Source organism: Meriones unguiculatus, chromosome 4, assembly GCF_030254825.1.
Source record: "Meriones unguiculatus strain TT.TT164.6M chromosome 4, Bangor_MerUng_6.1, whole genome shotgun sequence".
NCBI classification, from domain to species: Eukaryota; Metazoa; Chordata; class Mammalia; order Rodentia; family Muridae; genus Meriones; species Meriones unguiculatus.
The window spans coordinates 71,605,711-71,626,594 of NC_083352.1; the positions used below are offsets into that span (position 1 = coordinate 71,605,711).

The 20,884-nt window shown below is 40.6% G+C and overlaps 1 protein-coding gene and 1 long non-coding RNA gene across 10 annotated transcripts in view; one reads left to right on the forward strand and one right to left on the reverse strand.

The window, feature by feature from the left end:
• The window catches only part of Lrmda (leucine rich melanocyte differentiation associated), a 1,035,474-nt gene that overhangs the window by 783,316 nt on the left and 231,274 nt on the right, over positions 1 to 20,884 (forward strand). The window lies entirely within an intron of this gene.
• On the reverse strand, positions 8,555 to 18,471 carry LOC132653497 (uncharacterized). The gene is made up of 3 exons (XR_009591227.1): positions 18,350 to 18,471; positions 9,611 to 9,767; positions 8,555 to 8,873 (listed from the first exon to the last, which is right to left on the reverse strand). It is a non-coding gene; the product is annotated as an uncharacterized LOC132653497 (long non-coding RNA).

The window sequence follows — 20,884 nt, forward strand, 5'->3', positions numbered from 1 at the left end:
CTCAGAAGCTACATCACTGACCAGAAATGAGTAACCCAGACAATGCTGAGTGGATCTGAGGAAGCTTAGGATGGAGCAGGTTGTGCTTTTCATGTGGCTGTATACTGTTTATTTGTTTTAACTGTAAAATCCTTGATGGTAGAAAAAAATTATTAAGAGTATTCTAGAAAAAAAATATGGGACTTTTTTTGAGAACCTGTGTGATACCCAAGGAATGCCGAAGGAGCAGAATCTGGTGGTAAAGAGTGGTAATCGGAGACAGTGACTGGACACTTGTATGGCTAAGTGTGTGGGTCTTGAGTTGGACTAATTATAACTGTATGTCCTTGGATAAGTGACTTAACCTTTCTAGATCACATCTGTAATTCAGAGATAATAAGGGTATTTGCCTCCTAGGGATGTTGATAATAAATGTAAGGTGTTTATAGCAGTGCCTGCAACATAACAGAGGCAAAAATGTGTATCTACTATCATCAGCATCATAGTCCTATTAGTTCTTCCATAAAGCATCAGCAAAGTAAGCAAAGGGCATGAGTAAAGCTATAAACATTATGTAACATGAATGTAGATTTACTCGCCTGAAAGTAGATATAGGCTAAGTGCTAGAAAAACATCCAATATTCCTCACAGGGATTGTTTTAAAATGTTACATGTGTTATATAATATTAATGACACCTCGAGGTAGGTGGCATTTTGTGGTATGTCAAAGACAATGAAGCAGGCATTGAAATGTTAAGTAATCAACCCAGAGGCCACAGTAAGTTAGTTAAGACATGTGTCTAAACCATCTGTGAGCTTAACACACTGTGTGTGTGTGTGTGTGTGTGTGTGTGTGCGTGTGTGTGTGTGTGTGTGTGTTTTGGGGGAGGTGTCTGAAGACATAAAGTCATTTATCTGTAAAATTAAAAGGCTATTTAGGCAATGTCTTTGCATTTAAGATTATTGCCAAAGAGAAAATTTTAAAAATGTCTTTTGTCAAAAAGAGAATTAAGTAAGGGGCATGTGGAGTCCAGTCCTGAACCTGGGAATAGATGCTAATGCTCACATCCAAGGTGTAAATATTAACCATGAAAAATGAAGTGCATGTGGGTGTGGGTGATGGAGCTGGGAAGACATGGGAAGATATTTAGGTGTTCGGGGACTTTATAATTTAGTGACTTTGGGCAAGCTGACTCAGCTTGCTGTGGGAGACTTAGTTTCTACAGTGGTTAAATGAAGGTTTACGTAGGAACACTTCTGTACCTTTAATGTTCTGAAACTCAAATGTCCTTATGCTGTCTACCCTGATACTGGGAGTTATCAGTGCTATTTATTTAAGATTCATTTTCTATTTTGTGTTTGCACATTGGCCATTCTTTCATTTAGTCCAACTGGTCAGGCTGTCCTGTGAGTTTACTGTATGATTTGTTTCCTCAATTAAACTTTGGTCTAGCATGTGGATGTATTCCACATCCTGGAATTTTCTGCTTTCCAAGTGTCCTAAATATGTAATGTCCCACAATCAATGCTGTTCGTACTTATGATAATGATGCAGTGATATCCATTGACACCAGGAATTGAATGTAGCATGTTTGAATATTCCGTAAGTCCACCTTCAGAAACTTTATTGAGAACCTGCCCTCTTTTGTAAGGTACTGGGCTATATACTTAGAAAACTAAACATGAATCAGACCCCAGTCTTCAAGAAGCCTACCAAAAGGACACAAAACCATCCTAGAATTCAGACTCCCAGAGCTGGGAAGCCCTAACTGATTGACTGATTGAGTCCTTCCCTATATACCTTAAATCCCCATGACAACACCCCCACACCCTGTGGTTGCCTGCTCTCTCCTTGGACATTCTGACTCAGAACTCACTACTGCCATTTCTGGCCAAGGTAACATCATAGCCTCTCAAGTTCTGGGTGGAAGGACATGTCCCAATAAAGAGCCACGGTCTCTCACACTGGCGAGGAGCCATAGAGGTCATCTTCAAGAAAGAAAGTTGGAAGATGAAGGGAAATGGACTAGTGATTCAAAGGTCCTTTGTTGGACCAGAGTCATGGCATCATGAAGACAAAGGGCATGCTGGGGGAATACCTCATGTAACAATGGCTGGCTGAAGCTAGGGTCAATAGGCCCATTAAAGATAGATTGAAGCTATGATTCGGAGGACATTGAATGTTCTCTACATGTCAGTAAGGCGAAGGCTCTCATGAAAGTCATAATTCTACATCTCAGAGGTGGCTGGTTAGGTAAATCCCTATTTGTAATAAAATCTGATATGTTTCCCTATCTCTCTAGACTTTATACTCAGCTGGGCAACTACCCTGCCCCCTCCACACACACAAACCCTGGCTTCCCTTCAGCTCAAAGAGACATGGTTTGACTAAGAATTACGTAGGGCCCTCTGCTGGCCTAGTTTTCCATGTAGATGGGGTGTATGCGAGACAGTCCTAGGGGAAGCTGTGTCAGTCTGCCTTATCCGAGAGAGCCATAAATCCTCTAAATACTGCTTCCACCGCTGCTGGACATGTACCAAGTGGCATACTACCTCAAAGAGAGAGAGCAAGAGCGATAGACAGACAGAGGCAGACAGAGAATCCTGATTTGGGGGTTGGGAGAGTTGTGGGTCAGTGATAAACAAGTCTTTGCCCATGATTTTGTCTCTCTCTATGATAATGAAACCATCATTAGCAAAGGGATTTTATGCAATGATTTCTCCAAAACCCATCGAACTCCATTGCAGGCCTGAAAATATAAATACACCTTTCTTTCTAGGGACATATTTGCATTTTTGGGTGAAAGAAATTCATATATATGGCAAAATGCCTCTGTAATTATAGAAAGTTTATTTCTGTCCCCAGATGTCAGCAATCAAATTCCCCATAAATATATTTTGTGTAAATCTGTCGGCAGCTGGTCTCCATTCAGTTTTCTGGAGATATTAGCCTGTCTTTGAGTTTATGACAAAGTTAAAAATTATTCATTAAACTGACCTGCAGTATATTCAGTAACTGGAAAATTGCCTTGCAGTTCTATTTGGTTTGTAGATGTGATCACAAGTAAATTTTTAACTTAATTAATTGGCCGTTTCTGTTGACAAGAAATTTATGTGGTAATAATTTGCTCGAAATAGATGCCGACTGTAGGAAATGAGATATCCATCATGGGCTTGTGTTCCAGCAGCTGCACGGTGGCTATTACGAAAGTATTTCAGCCTGCGTCGACCCCAGTGTTTGTGCAGTCAAGATTATATATACCCACGATCCATGGCCTGCCAGAGAGGCGCTGGTGGAGGTCTATGATAACAAAGACTCCGTGATTTATGGCTTGCTGTGAAAGCAGAGCTTGATGAGATTAAACAATTTCATAGCACAAGTGTTTCTCAAGACCTGATTTGTAGTTGCAAGCTGATGGTAAATCACATTTATATATCTGCAAGCGTGCTCAGCAGAGGACTGCAATTACAGTTTAAGACAGCTACTTTTTATTTAATTTTTATCCTGGTTTTGTCTCTTTTATATCCCCTTCGTCTGCAAACCGTTCACCTTCACAAGTCCTTTCGTGGTTAGGAGGCCAAAGATTGAAGTCAATGATCTTCTTCTTGTCCTCCTGCCAGCTGGAGAGGGAGGCGGGGCAGGTTCTCAGAGCAGCGCAGACTGGCTCAAACTGGCTTTGACTGGTGAGAGCTCTTTGTTCCACTCTGTAGCCTGTTTTCCTTCCCTGGGTGTAGGGCACTCGGTGGAGGCCGGAAGCCTTTATCATCCTGGTTTGGAGGGCATCCTCAGGTAGATGATATCTGAGAAAAATGAGGATCCCTTTCATTTTGAAGTCGGAGTTCAGAGTAGTCAGGGAACTCGGAGCCTCACAGCTGGCTCCCCTTGAATGTGACATTGGAACTGTGCTTCCCATGCAGGCCTGTGAGGACTGAACACTGGAACCACTCCACTTCGTCATTTAAAATAAATAAATAAATAAATAAATAAATACACACACACACACACACATGCTGTGGCCTCTCTCTGTGCTAAGTAGTAGGACAAATATCTCTGCCCTCATGATCTGTATATGTTGGTAACAAATAATAATAATAACGACAACAACAAGATAGGCTTAAATGGTTGGTGCTCGCGTTGCTGGGGTTGGGAGGAAATGGAGCAGCACCACTCTTAGCTGGAAAGGCAGAGGAGAATGAACAAGGCAGGAGCTTGTGAGTAAACCGTCATTTAGGCATGGGAGGAGACAGTGCTAGACATTGCAACAGTCTGTATGGTGCAGCCATGGGCTCAAGCCCAGGGTCACTGAGTAATTATAACAGTGCCATAGCAATACCTGTGTGGGATGCTTGTATGCCCTGATGTGTATTTCTTACACATCATCTTACTTGTCCTTGGAAACCCAGAGCTTGTACACTCTTGTGATCTTTGATTTTCTAATGTTTTGTTGTTTTTTGCCAAGGAAAGCAGAAACTAGCAAGAAAACACCCTCTAGGCCTCCAGTCAAAGCTCTAAGGGCTCTGATTACTTTAATTTTTCCCCTTGAAACACTCAAGTTTGGTCTTCATGGTGGTCAAAAAATGTCCTATGTCCACACTCTAAAGCTGGTCCTTAGAAAGTGTGAATGGTACCTTCGGTGACAAAAGATGTTTTGCAGATGCAAGTAGGAGTCTTAGCTGGGAATAATACTCTGTACTCTTCAGATGCAATGGTGTGCACACGGTCATTGGATAGGGGGAGTCTGAGGAAGTCCCAGGGGAAGAGATGATAAGATGAAGGAGGCTGAGTGCAAGTGTGCTTTGATGATCAAAGGAAAGAGATACAAGAGAGAAAATGCAGGGGTTACTCAAAGCATCTCTACCCCTCACATCATCAGAAAGGAACACCTTGCTGTCACCTGTTAGGGCCTGTTTAAAAACCTCCAACCTTCAGACAACAAACCTGTGCTCTTTCAATCCGCAGAGACCACAGCAGTTTGTTACAGCAGTAAACAGGAAACCTATACAAGGGCTAGCACATCCTACTCGCCTCTAGAGTGAGTCCAGACCTGACTTTATTAGCATGCTTGATGGAGTGTTCAAAATGGATGCTTTTGATTTCTGTATTTCCCAGATTGCTTGTTAGCTACAAGGCCAGTGATATTTCTGCCTATTTTGATCACAAACCCCCAGTGCCTAGGACAAAAGAGAAGATGTGCTAGATACCCATTAAACATTTCATCCAGGGATGAAATGAGTGATGTCATCGTGTCTCTGGTGTATAATTGGTCATTCTGTTCAGCATCCAGGCTTTTCCCAAGCCAAGCTGTTTATGTCAGAACTGGCCATTTATGGGGGACAAAAGGAGAAATGACTCTATTTTTTGTTGTCTACAAACTTGCAATATCTCAGTGAGGTAAGGATGTCGTTGAGAATCTCTGATAGGCTCATCTATATGCATAGTTAAGTGTGTACACACATATATGTGTACATATATGCATATTAATAGATTACATTTTTGTTTTGGCAACAGGAAAGTGGGTGAGTTTTATAAAGTGCGTGATCTCTAAGATCTACACTCTTCACCTCTGTGCTGGCTTTTGGCTTTCTTTCTTTCTTTCTTTCTTTCTTTCTTTCTTTCTTTCTTTCTTTCTATTCCTAACCTTTCTGGATCTTTTCTCAAAAAGTTCTCTTTATGTCTATTTTATGTGTATGAGTGTTTTGCCTGCATATATGTATATGTACCACATGTGTGCCTGGTATGCATGGAAACCAGAAGAGAGTGTTGGGTGCCCTGGATCTGGATTTGCAGATGGTAGTGAGCCCCTATGTGGGTACTTCAATCTAAATCCAGTTACTCTACAAGAACAGCCAGTGCCCTTAAGCACTGAACCATCGTTTTAGCCCCATAGGTGCTCTTTTCTACCTATTTGTCACTCTAGGTTAATGTCCCTGGACTTGTTTAGCTTACCAGCCCAGGCTTCTTCACCAACAGAGCACAGATGTTAAACTGGCCAATGAAGTTCTTTATTGGGGAACAATCCAATCCTCTATCTTTGGCCAGGCTTCCAGAGACCTGCTCTGAAAATCTGGGGAAAGCAGAGAGCTGTTTCTCCCTCTAGGGTACTAGAGTATTAGCCTCCCAATAAAAGTTAATTGAATTTAATTTTATGTTTTAAGTGTGATGCATTTTAAAGTTCTCCCCAGTGCTAGAGTCCCCATTGAAAAGGCAGTAAATTCATATTATTAAACCACCAAATGTAATTCAGCTCAAATAAGCATATTTGGCAATCTTTATTCTGGGTGTGTGGGACTGACCTTGCTTTGAAACTAAATCATTTCATCCCAGACAAAGTCTGTTTGGAGTTAATTGAGGAAGCAGTGGAGAAGTGCAGTGGGTCACTCAGAGCTTTTTATCCTTTTTCTGGCCCTCATTCAAAGAGTTGCCATGGTATACATTTTCCAGTGCCAGGGCCTCCATCATTTTATAAATACCAAGAGTTGCCATAGTGTGGGAGGTGATAAAGCGATGTAGGTCTTCCCTCTGGAGATTGCTCCTCAGATGCCCTGCTTCCTCAGCTCATTTTAATAAGGCTGATTTGTTGCTAGAACAGTACAGCACGTGGTGGGGGAGAGCCTGCTGAGCTGGAACTCAGACAACCTGAACAGTGAACCTAGCCCATCCATTAACAGCCAGTTGACCTCAGGGTTGGGAGAGAACATCACTTCTGTCAAGAGCATCACTGGATGCTAAGAGGTTCAAACATTCAATTTAGTTTTCTTGGCCACTTTGTGCAATGGCCAGAGGGAGAATGGGGTCAGGGGTGATTCAAGGTCAAACCAGCCAGAGCTTCAGGCTCTCAGACTTTTGTCCCTTTGTGCAAAGAAAAGTTCACTACTCTAGTGGAAACCAACCCAGAAAGGATCTTAAAAGTTCAGAACTTCCTGTTCATGTGTTTGAAACATATGGGGCACACTCTTCAGTAATTGTCATGATGTAGATGATAGGTCAAGTCTTACCAATCTAACCTTCCCATCTTCACAGAGTAGAAGTGCCTTAATGGCTTTACCAGGATTTCTACCTTTTATTCCCCCCCACACGTGTCTATTTGAATCCCAAGGTCCCCAGATCAAAATTACACAGCAGCATTTTGCTCTTTCATGTATAGAAATTTTCACGTTGATAGATGTCTGGCATCTTCTTTTCAAAAGTGACTGTTGTGATACAAACATCAAATAGTGCTATTAGCATATTAGTGTTATCAGTGGCAGAGTACAAAATTACAGATGCCCTGACTCATAATGGAGCTCATCCCAGTTGACTCCCTACAAGTTTGAAATGCAAGTTTAAAAGAAAATCTATTAGTGTGTTCAAAACACTCAGATCAGTCTACACTTGGGCAAAACCAGCTACCCCAGAGTTCATTTTGTGACGAAGTGTTGCATAACTCATTTCTTGAATAACTGTATCTAAACTACACTGTCAAAGAGGGCCCATTGCACTTGCTTATATCATGCAGCTACAGTGCCTCTGTTCAGCATCAAAAGAGACCATTGCACCAGTGAGAGCAGATCAAAATTCAAAGTATTCTGTTGAGTGCGTGTGGCATGTATGCCACTCTGAATTTTAACCACCCAAAGTTTAGTGTAGTTTGTTGGAGAGTGTATATAGTTCTCATATGTAACCCAGTGTTTTGAATTTATATTGGATAAGAGTTTTGGGGGGGGGGGGGGTTGGAGAAAATGATGATGAAGATCTGCAATATCTCTTTCTCATTCCAAGAGGATTTCTTTCATCTGGGAATGCATGTCTTACTTAGCTTTGGCAGTGAATTTAGTTGTATATTCTTCCCCTTTCCATCCAAATGCACCTTGCCTTATAATTTAAACTCTGAATTAAAGTTGAACATGCTCTTCAAAACTCCTAGATTAATAAACATCCTAGCTCAACAGCACCTACCTAAACCTCCTCAGAACACTTATTTCTGTCCTTGAGCATTATCATTCAATATGAAGGCTATTTTCTAGTTAAATGTTGTCTATGCCATATAATTTAATGACAGTTGTGTTTAAAGTTAAACATGGAATAGTTTTATGGTACACTATTCATGCAACACCACCATAAAGTAAAAAGCTCCGTGTTGAACCATCTTAAATCTGAGTCCGTATTACTCTTGTCTGACTGCCATGTTCCCAGTTGAGGAGGCTATGGACTGTTTTTGCATGTGTCTTTTTGTGTGTGCTCCTGTACGTGGAGGACAGATGATAGGTGACTTGGGTGCCATCCACCTGACCATTTTGAGACAGGGTCTCTCATTGCTCTGATGCTTATCAAGTGGGCTGGACTGACCAATCAGTGATCACTAAGGACTTGCCTTTCTGTTTTCCCAGCACTAAGATTACAATTACATCTTGCCTTGCCCAGTGGTTTGGGAAGTTGTCGGATGTAAATATGAAGTTGAATCTTGAGTATCGTTGCTGTAGATACCCATGGTTTGGGATTAGTTTTGCATTACGAAAGTAAGAAATGCCAGAAAAGCATTGACTTGGAACTGGCTCAAAGAGCTCAGCTTCCTGGTTCCACTCATTTATTTGGGTGATACAACAACATTTCAACCAATTTCTGTTAACTTTGTAATTGGCTTTTATTAGTAATTCATGAGTTGAGCAGTGTCTAATCTGAAAATCAAAGATGTGCTTCTTTGGGCCTGGGAAAGCTGTCACTTTTCACAAGTTCTCTTAAAGCAAGAACTAGGGGCTGATGCAGCACAAACTGTAGCCTGCTCAGCATCCATTTACTTAACTTCCCTGTAGGGATGGTGCCTTTTCCTGTTCAGTTAGAGCACATGGCACTTTCTCGGTATTCCCGGTAAAGCTCGCCTGTTTGGGAATATGGTTGTCATCTTTCTTTTATTTTCCTAGAAGATAAAATAATTTGTTAGTTTGGGTTCAGTGATATGAACCTTTGACATGAGTGAATCCATTTTGTATTGATCTTCAGAAACCTTAGCACAAAAGAATGGAATGACTTGTGAATTTCACCCAATGGTAAAATTCTTTAGTGTGTTGTTAAAATGCTATAGTAGTGGGCTAAAAAGATGGCTCAGTGGCTAAAAGTACTTGTTGCTCTTGGAGAGAACCTAGGTTTGGCTCACATGACCCACATGGTAACTAACAGCCATCTATAATTCTAGTTTTGGAGGATCTGACACTCTCTTCTGGGCTTCCATGGGAACTGCACACAAATATTCGTACAAATTTACATGCAAGCAAAACAGCCATACTGGCAAAATAAAAATAATCTTTAAAATCCTATAGCAAGACTTGTACTTCCAATTTGGAGTGTTACTTCACTTTGAGAAACTCTGGTTCATACTAGAGAATCTATGAATTAAAGATATTTTCCCTTATTAGGTGAAAGAGAGATTCTTGGGGGAAAAAAAAGAAAGAAAAAGAGATATGAATTCGGCCTGAGCTAGTCAGTGGTTCAGGACACATGATGGTATTCCAAGCCAAAGCAAATCAGGTGCAGCTTTTGTATCTGCCCAACATAATAAAAATTCCCTTGTTAAGACACATTTCCTCCAGAAATGAGACAATCACTGACATCTAATAAGAAGGACACATTAAGGAATTAAATAAATGAGTCACTTACCAGTAACTTTCCAGGTAGAAAGGTAGGACTGCAGAAGTAGGGTGCTGGTGTTGCCTGTCTTTAGACATATTCGTTGGGTGCTTTCTCCACAAAGGACAGAACTTAGTCTCCAGTGTCTCAAGTAGACGTTTCTGGATTTTTTTTTTTAAATGGACAGCTAATTTGAGAAAAGAAACAAAACTGAACATGAATTTTACTAAATTGTTTTCTACTTCCAAGCTTTTACTGTGTATAGATAGGGGGAAATAACTATCTTTCGCTGTGACCTTAGTTGTACCTGCTAGATCAGTGGCAGATCTGGCCTTGGTGATGAGAATTTTCATTGTTGTCGATATGTTTCTAATGTTTGGGTTTTTTTTTTTGTTGCTGTTTTTTGGGTTTGTTTTGTTTTTCAATGTTTTTCAATAACTTCATTGGTGTTATATTGTAGACACAAAAAATTTTACATTACCTGGTATTATAAGGAAGTAGATTACAAGTAGATTCAAAGCATCATTGGGCTGGGAAGATGGGTCAGTTGGAGCATGTTTGTTGTGCAAACATAAGGATCTGAGTTCGATCCCTAAAGCCCAGCCATGCATGATGGTATGCAGTTGTAATACCAGAATCGGGGAGGCAAAGATGTTTAGATCACTAGTGACTCGCTGGCTAGCCAGCCTATCCTACTTCATGAGTTCCAGGCCAGAAATAGAGACCCTATCTCAAAAGCCAAAGTGGAAGATGACTCAGGAACACACCTAAGGTAGACTTTTAGACATCTACGCACAAAGGACACTCCCGATGTACATATTAAAGGATACAGAAAAGTATCTTTTAATAAAGGCTGTTGTATCTTCTCCCGATTTCAGAGGATATTTGACATAATCTGGGTGTCTGTGATTCGGTGTTTGCATTTGGACTTGGTGAAACAAGTGTTGGAATTGCTGTAGAAGCAGTGTCAGGATTCTAATAAAAACTCCATGGCTAGTTCTCAAAAGTCTCTTGTAACTGACAGCATAGAATGGATGAGCAGTTACCTTGATAGATAAATTACTCTTACATAACCACTTAGATTCTGATGTTTTTAGAGCATCTGATGGTACCAGGTTAATTGTCCCATTTCATAGATTTCGAAAAGTATTGAAAAGAAACAGGATCATCAAGAAAGGGATACGGTGGTGGGTGCTGCTGAGAGAACAGAGAAGGGAACTGTTTACTTCCAGTTCTCAATCCTAGCGACTCCCAGGCTTTTGTAGATCTGATGGGTACTTTGCAGTCTTCAGGACAAAATCAAGTTGTAAGCAGTGCTATGTCTGCATATCGGTCTCTTCATACACACCTTTCCTTGCTCTGTGTGGCAGGGTTGCTGGAGTGTATAGCAGCATCATGCATATACCTGTGCAATATTTTGAATACTCTCCCAATTGCCAATTACTTGTTATAATCTTCTTAATGGGCCTAATCCTTCAGCTGGCTTATAGATTTAAGTAGAGTACGTTAGCCCTTAAAAACATTTCCTTAAGTGCTTAACTGAATCCTAGAATGAATTTGCTTTCTTGGTAAGGCTGGGCTGAAATGCTAAAGTCTACAATAAGACTGAATTATAATTCTTGAGGCAGTCTTGCTATGTAGCCCAGACTGTCTTCAAATTGGCAGTCCACTTGCCTCATCCCCTTGGCTGTTTGGATTACAGACAAAAGTCCTCATACAAGACTGAAATATTGTTAAACACTAACTTTATTTTATTTTATTTTATTTTCTGAGACAGGGTTCTCTGTGTAGCCTTGGCTATCCTGGACTCACTTTGTAGACCAGGTTGGTGTTGAACTCACAGAAATGTGCCTGCCTCTGCCTTCCCAGGTGCTGGGACTTAAGTGTACCACCATGCTCATCTTAAACACTAACTTCTTAAAACAGAAGTAAATGTATTGACGTTTAGATTTCATTTCCTTCATTAAAATGGTCTCTGGAGGCTTTCCTGTTTTCTGATGGCCATGGCCAGGTGGGCATGTCCTTTTTAGAGGAAGTACTATGCTTCCTTGCATACCTTAAGGATGGATTCTTAGTATGCAATGCTCATGGAGAGGCCAGGAAAGCAGTTATGAACATGCATGGCACAAAGAGGCATCAGAAGGCAGTGTCCTGGTCTTAGATAAGAGTTAATACAGGACACTAGGAAGGACCTTTGGTTAAGTTAACTCCAAGAACGGCAGGTGGGAGGCAGTTTAGATGATGGTTTCAACTTAGGAAATTTTTTGATACCATTTTCTTTCGTGCTTTTACTTCATTCTGCAAACAGAAAATTATTTTCTATCTCTCTTAAGGAACAGCCAATGAACATTCTTGCAAAATGAATCTGAAGTCTCTTGGAAACTCAAGGAGGGGTGCAAGAGCCAGTGTTTCCACTCTCCCTCCCTGCCTCTCACTGTTGAGTCTCAGAATAAATAACACATACACATCTTTAACTCAGATAATCAGAGGCACAGTCACTGGGGATATCGTGATGAACAATGTACATTTTATGTACACGATGTCATAATAGTTTAAAATGTCATCTTAATCTATTTACGATCTTCTAATGACTGAAATGTTTTACAGTTGTGGGGGATATTTTATCACCGAAGTTTTAATGGCTGAATCACTAACACCTGGCTGTCTGGAATGCTTTTCTTCTTCCCAGTTAGGCATTTAAATGCATTTCTGGAAGGCCCAAGGGGTGGGATGTGACATGTAAGCTCTTAAAAGGAGGGAAATCGGTTCTTGATATCTTAATGATCAGTCAGGTGAGTGTCTGCATGCTTAGCGTTAATGCTTTTAAGTAGAATGGCTTGATTAAGGCCTTGGTAGGTATGTTCCCACTCCCAACATCCTTCCTTGAAAAACCACACATGGAAATGCTGTGTTTATGTCCATCTCCTTAAAAATTCTAAATATTTAATATGTGATTTTTTTACTTTTCAAAAGTGTCACATTTGTACTTTTTTATCACATTTGTACTTTTCTATCTTTGACTGGCTTCGAAACAATTTAATTACTGCTTCATTGAGAATATTCTGTAGTCTTTTGTTTTGTTTATTTGGTTGTTAGGTGAAATTTATATACACTTATATGCCTCTAAGTATACAGCTTCTGGTCTCTGGATCAACATACAGTTGCTTAAAGAAGACCAGACACGTACATACGACAACATCACTGAAGCATACAAGTCAAAGTGTAATTAAGCCCAAGGCAGGCCCCACTGTAGATGTTTACTAATGATGATACTGGCCCTAAATTATCTGGTACAGGCCAGGCAAGGTCAGTACAAGTTGCCCAGCAGCCTGCATTGAACACGCACAGAAAGGATTATGTTTCAGCTCCTCCTATTCAAAGGACCCAGTGAGGTGCCCTGTGCAGTTTCCAAAGTAACCCCCTGAAGGAATTGAATTCAAGGTGATGCTTGCAGCCACAGGTTGTCAGAAGAGAGAATATCCGAGACCATCAGATGCATACGTAGCCGGGTTCACATGGCTGGGGAGGTGGGAGGTCAGAGCCAGGAGCCCAGGCTTCGGGGTGCACATCTACTTTATCTTTTCTGTGTTGCTAGCAGCCGTGGGGTTCCTAGAAGAGTGTCTTGGAACCAAGTGACTGTCTTACGATGGACACTTAGTACTAAATGAAGTTGGATGTGTAGCACCTTTTCATATGTGGTGCTTGGAAATATAACAGCAAATCTCTGTGTGTTTGTTTCCAATGAAGATTGACTAGGCTGATGAAATAATGATAGGCTTTGCTTCCGTTTATATCAACTAACAGTGTTCCTGGTGACAAGTTCATGTAGGACTGCTTTCTGATGCACGATGCATGCTCTGAGTTGCTCCTGTTTTCCAGGTAGATTGGGCTGATGTTTCCATATAAGCTTGTTTTGACTGACACCAGAAAGCCCTGTGATGATGGTTTGTCATTGGGCAGTTAAAACAGAGAATTAGTCTGTCCCCATGGTGAATTAAGAAACCACAGACATGGCTACATATGGTGACCCTATGTATTTGAATGAGCAACTATTCTTATATTTTGGGAACAAAAGAATTAGGACTGCTGTGCTTGCAAATTGGGGAAAAATAAGAGAAGTAAAAGGACATGTGTTTTCATTACTGGGCATCTTTAGGCAAAAGTTTATTTAGCCCATATCTATAAAAGAATATAATACTTGCCTTGTGATACTTGTAGATATATGAAACTACCAAAAACTATAAAAATATGAAGAATTACACAATGGGTCTAAAGAAATGGCTCAGCAGTCAAGAGCTTATAGATTCTGTAGGTTCCCACCCTGACACCTGGCATCTGCAACTCCAGTTCCAGAGGATCCAACACCACTCTCTTCTTGCCTTTGTAGGTTCTGACATGAATGTGGTCATAGACGAGTAAAATACAAAGCTTGAAAAGAATTATAAATAGAATAATTGATGTAATAAATTGATATAATTTCAGAACTTTGCTCCTAACTATCTTTCTAGTCGTGTCAAATAGGTACACAATTTTCGGTGATGTGGGTGATGACAGCTTTTACAAGACACATGCTTTGCTTCTTCATGTTTGAGCCTGAGGTAGATAACTATTAGGAGTTAGGGGCCTCTCTAATTAGTCAAATTAATGAGCCAAAGGCGCATATGACAGGGTCATCTACAATTTCTACAAACTTTATAAGGTCTCCATGTTGCCTTCTATATATATGATTCCAAAGGGGGTGTGAAAAATGGCTCAAACAATAGTTCAACCCTCACAGTTACCTCCAAGAAGTAATTCAGGAGCATTGAAGGAAATTTCCTTCTAAGTTTTGGGGTCAGTGACCCAAAGTAACTGTACTGCTTCGGTCTCAGGCTGTGCTGTGTCTGTTCTTCAGAAGCAGCCTATTCACTCGGATAATTGCAATTTCTCTTTCTAAATCAAGAGGTTATGCTAGAAGTTCTCTGGTTTTTTGTTTTTTGTTTGTTTCTTTTTTTTTTTTTTCTCCAGCCCTAATTCCTATAGGTTATGAAGACTAAGACAACATAGGGGCTAGAGAGGTGGTTAGGTCAGTGAGGTGCTTATTATGCAAAGAGCAAGGCCCAAGTTCAGAGTCTCATCATGCATATTAACAAGCCAAGAACAATGGCACACACCTCTAATCTCCAGGGTTAGGAAGGCAGAGCCAGAAGAATCCCCTAGGGTTTGTAGATATTCTTACTGAATCAGTGAGCTCCCAGTTCAAAAAAAGATTCTCAAAACTGATGTGGAGAGATTGAGAAAGTTAAAGTTGACAGCCAGCCTCCACATGCCTCTGTGCACATACATGTACAAATTCATGGACATATGCTCATATAGTACATATACAAACACACACACATGCACAACATACTCAAGTAACATGGCTGTTATAAGCACTTACCTTTATGTGGTTAAGCCATATCTTGGAATTATCTTCATACTGCCCAAAATATATGTGAAATGTGTCTCATATCTCTGACTAAAGCACTAATCTGCATATCTTTACTTCAGGCTGAATCTGTCCTTATACCCACTCTAGCAAACATCTTCAGTAATAACTTTAAGGAGCTAGGACCTCATTCACTAAATTTTTCAAGACAAAGTTAAGTAGGAAAAGGATATACCAGAAATTTTAGGTGGTGACCTAAGTGGTTTCATCAAGCTAAGGAATTGTCTGGCATCTACCAAACAGCTTAATAGGATTATAAGTTTGAAGGCCTAGATCTGTGTGTGTGTGTGTGTGTGTGTGTGTGTGTGTGTGTGTGTGTGTTTAAGTTAATTACAGGAGCATGTGACTGAGAGATCTAGCTTGGCCATGTTTTATGTCAAAGGAATATTTAAGATTTGTCATGTACCCTCATGGACTATTTGTTTGGAAAGGTTGCTTTCTTGGGTCAAAGTGAGTGTCACTGAGATCCACAGTTATTCACAGTTGCCTAGAGGACTAGAGTCAGCTCATGGTTTCATTCTTTTAAGAAAAACAGAATAAGTAATGGTCATGTTTAGGAGAAGGACCAAGCTGTTGAGTGCCATGGAAACATTTGGCCAAGAAGAGATGAGGTTGGTATTACATATAGAATCTGCTCTTATGTGCAGATGAGGCTTTATAGTTTATAAAGAACAAACCAAGACTATGGATTATTCTTGATAGAAAGACTAATAGTAATAGTAATAGTAATAGTAATAGGAAGGAAAGTTTGAGTATAATGTAAAAAGGAAATGTTCTGAAGGTTCTTAGTAAATATCACCATGTGTTACCTGGCAAAGCCATGACTGTTATTTTCACTGGAAGAGCTAACCTCAGAACCGGAAGGCCACTTTAGGGATGGTACTACTCTAGAAACATCGTCAACCATGTGGGAAGCTGGGCAGAACAACCCACAAAATGCAAAGATCCTTTTTAATTCAAGTTCATCATTATACTGAGAACTTCAAGGTTTACCTATACATTTCAATCATTTCCTTGATTATATTGAAATATGAAAAAAAGTGTGTTTGATTTCACTATCCCGATTCATGTATGTACATCCAAATACATTAATATATTAAAAAACTTCATGATGCTTGTTACCATCTGTTGAAACATAACAATATTTTTATTTTGTTTGCTTTTGTTTTTTGCAACAGTATTTTGCTAATAGTACAAGCTTGCCTTGAACTCAGAATTACTTAGCTCAGCCTCCTGAGTGTGTATATGCACATACAGAGGCCATAAAGGGGTATCTACTATCTTATTCTGTCACTGATGCCAGCTCTCTGCCTAAACATAGGGCTCTTATTTTCCTGGATATTTTGGAACCCAGTAAGCCCTAATAATCTTCCCAAATCCACCCAAATTGGATCTGAGGCCTGCGTGGGACGCACAACTTGGTATAGTGGTGCTTATGACTGAACTCCAGTCTTCATGATTGCTTAGCAATGATTTTAAATGGGGGGGGCATATTTTTAACCCTTCCCACGTCTCCTCATTGTGTCTTCCAATCTCCATAATAAAATTTGGGATTAGGAACTTCATTTTCCTTAGTACTCAGTGAATACCTATTATTAATTTTCTGATTAGGCAACAGATGTGATCACCAAATACAAAGGTGTCAAAGAAAGAAAATGATCCTATCCCTAAGTCCTTGAAGTATTGGATGGCATTCAAATTATATCAACTCTCAAACAAGCCTAGGTTATTTATTATTAAAGGATTTTTGAAAGCCCATCACTTTGTTGACATGGATGCCTGAGACAAAGTCTGCATATTTTGAGTTTCCTGAAACTAACAAGCCCAGGAGCACATGATCATTCACAAAGTAGAAAAAAATATTCATTCCTGGGTCTCTGACTTCCCAGTGGAAAGTCACATTGGTCTCTTATTTAGACATGTTCAAGGGGTTAACATTGTGTCCTTCCTCAACCCAACCATTGAGGTTTTTTTTTTTAATTGGCATAATGTGTTAATAGCTGTATATACAACTGTTGTCTCCCAGCCTCTTTCTTTATTGAGTTAGACACCATTTCGTAGGCTCAGTTCAAATTGTAAACAAATTATTTTGCATATGGATCAATGGAAATTTAATAAAGTTTATTAAAACTGTATATCGGACTGAGGGGTGCTGTTTTCTCTCGTAGATATAAACCAGCCTCATTAGGCCAACCTATATTAACTGAATCACTGGGAAGAATGTCTTTGCAGCCATTTAAACATTGGTTGGGCTTTACAGATGGTGCCTGTCTTCAGAGTGCAAGTTTTCTTGTTTACTGACTCATTTGCTTGGACACACATGGACACCTGGTGAACGCTTGGCTTAACATGCTTGCTTACAGGTCTCGGTGGCTCCCGACATTCAGTAGGAGGCATTGTGACCTCATGGTTCAGATGGCAAAGTGATGTGCCGAGAGGCAGCAAGGCTCTCACATGGGGCCAAAGCTGTATAAGACCTCAAGCTCTATGCTCCAGCACTCTTCTCAGCCTACCACATGCCCCTCTGTTGATTCATGGCCTGCGAAATGTCCTAAACGTTCCACAGATCTTCTGTTCTCATGGCAATCTCAGTTTATGTTGTAATAAATGTTATCTTAATCCCAACTGATTGACGAGTTCTTAAAATAACAGCATTACCCAAGCTCCCCCTCACATTGTAAATCACAAATACTCCTCTCCTTGGGAGGCATTTGGGTGGTCAGGAACAGTTTTGGGGGATGACTCCAGCAGTCCCAACACTCTGGGAGGTATCTAAAAGGCCCTGGAGTAGGAGTCCAGTCATCAGGCTAATTCAGAGCAGAAGGTTGGGTCAGGGAATTTGCGGTAGACGCCTACCTACTATCACATGACTCTTGACCTGAAGAACTGATGGAAAAGAAAGCAAGAATTTAATATCAGCTTGCTTTTCTATTTTAATTTGAGTGACAACTGTTGGGAGAATCAGCCTCTTCAGGTTGGTGAAACATAGTTAGCAATGCTGACTGGTTGCTGAGGGCAGTTCTCAGCAGTGCCTGGAACCATTCTCTCTCTACTGGGATGCAGAACCCTAAATGGGACAACTAGATACTAGGACTGAAATGTGGTACCTTTCAAAAGTCCTAAGAAATAAAAGTCATCATCCCCCTTACCTCTCTTTACCTTAGTTCTAATTGAGGCAGAATATGATTCCCCCTACACCCACCCATTTGTTTTGAAGTCTTTCATCCAGAAAGAAAGGGATTAGCCTATGGCTGCAATAGTGCTTTCGGGGCCCTTTGGCTTGCTGCCAAGTGTTTACTTACCCAGGTACAAATAGGTAAAAGTACAAAGTTAGAGCTCAAAGCTGCAAGGTCATTCACCTTCTTAAAATTCAGCCACACGTGCCGGCTGAAGTCCAGGGCTTGCTGGTATGAGCCATTAACTGCCTGTTGTACGCAACCTTGCCTTGTCTTACACACAGCTGCGTGCGAGGGCCTGGTGCCGAGCAGGCAGCCCACCATGCATGCCTTGCGAGCAACAAAAGCAGTTTAACTTGTGATCACTGATCATATGATCTACTTACAGGGTGCAGGCTCAGTCAAGTAGAACTGGTAAATCATTAAAAATGTGCCTTGGTGCTGTGCCTGCTGAGTAAAACATCATGCTAACATCCCCAACTCCCCACCCCATCCCTGCAGCCATTAAGAGACAAGGTGAAGAGGCTGTTACCAGCTGTACTCTGGGGCAATCCTGGTCTCTTGAGCCTGATATGGTGAGATCGTCACTTGCTTCCACTGCAGAGCAAGGGTGACATCATCTGAAATGCCACCACCTGACCACCCCCCTTTACTTCCTCATTAACTGGACAGGGCTAAGGACCCTAAACGTGTCAGGCTGTACTGGTGCTTAGCTTATTAAGATGGGAGTAAAAAAACCTTCTGACTTAAGGACCCCGCCCCTTCCAGGTCTACATACAATTGAGCTCACTAGTATTTGCTGTAACACAATCACCCGGCAGTCATGTGATGCCCAGGGTGCTCACCCAGGAGATGATGCCCCAGGTGAATCTTGAGGAACAAAAGAATCTTTTGAAGGAAACTTAGAGTTCAAGGAACAACTTGAACTGTGTTTCACAAGCTTATGTTCTACGGTTTATTCTTCTCTAAGACATGTGGTCAGTTTCTCACAGACCCTAAAATACTTTCCTGTGATTCAGTGATGGAGAGTTCAACAAGGCCTCTCTTCTTATCTCATTATTATTATTATTATTATTATTATTATTATTATTATTATTATCACCGTGTAATTCTGGCACCATACTCTCAGCTATATCACAGCTCCTTCTAAGAAGGAGATATACCCCAATGGTATTCTTGATTTCCTCATAGGTCATAATAAAAATGCAGGTGTACTCTTATTAACTGATAGCTGCTTTTTTCTTTCTTTCCTTCTCTCTTCCTTAGCTCTTTTAAAAAAATATTTGTTTATTTTATATGTATGGGTGTTACGCCTACATGCACAGATAAGTTCACCACATGTGTGTCTGGTACAGTGGATTCCCCTGGAACTGGAGTTATAGAAAGTTACAAGCTGCTATGTGGGTGCTGGAAATTGAACCCAGATATTTTAGAGGAACAAGTACTCTTAACCACTGAGCTATCTCTCCAGCCCCTGCTCTTTTATTTTCTAATCAATCAGTTGAAAGCTAAAGTATGCATTCTCTCAATTATGTTTCTTAGATTATATTATTATATTATAATATTTAATACACAATATACATTATGCATATATAATTATGTATCTATATGTGATGTGGAAGGAGAAGTAAAACTGGGGGAACAGGGTGGGGAGGGAGGCAAAGAGGAGGTGTGAAGGGAGAATATGTTCAATACACTATGTACACATGTATGAAAACTTAAACATTAATTTGTTAGTTTTTAGGAGCAAATGAAAAATGTACAGCTGAATTATCATTGGCTACATCCCCAGAATGGGTCCATAGACGATATTCTTCCTATGTGCATAGTAGGAACATCTGATGATGGATAGAAAGAAGTGCTGTATGAGCGAGTGAGAGAGAGAGAGAGAGAGAGACAGAGAGAGAGAGAGAAAGCTGTTTTCTCTATCAGCACAATGTGTTAAATACAGTGTTTGTGTCCATATGTTGTGGGGTATTGTGTTCTCTCAGGCTTCCCAAGCTTGTGTGGCCAAGATAAATATTAAAACCTGCTAGTACTTCAAGGAACAGAGAACAGACTTATTTATACACTGCTTCACTTGGAAATGAGTCAGTGTCATTTTTAGTTGATCCAGGGACTTTTCCATATAACCATAGCCCCCACGTTTCTTGTTTGTATTTCAGCAGGTTTTGCCCGGGGTCAGGCACACACTGCAGCTAAGCACTGAAAGCTGGACCCTGGGAGGTTTATGCTCCCTTTGTTTTCTTACTTGGTCTGCGTGAATGGGAGGTGAGAACTACCCTGTCATTGATTGGCCTGCCCCTTCCTAAGGTGGAGTCATCCCTGCAAAGGCTTAGGCTCCTGCAGGGTAACTTCCTGATTGCTCTGAGAGGTAATCATTTCCTGTGCTCACTGCACCCTGTTTTCCTCACTCCTGAACAACAGGAAAAGCTACTCTGATAGTTCAGGAAAGGAGTTTGTTATTCACTGAGACACATACATGAAAGCCTGGGACTCAGTCTATGTGGGATTCAAGTGAAATGGTAATTTTACTTGGCTTTGCACCTGTATATAGCTTCTTAGACCTTCCTTATCTCCCTGTGCTAGACCCAGTCTCCAAGGAAATGAAAGTTTAAAAAGCAGCAATAATTAGTGGTCAGAGCATCTGTTACAATTTCT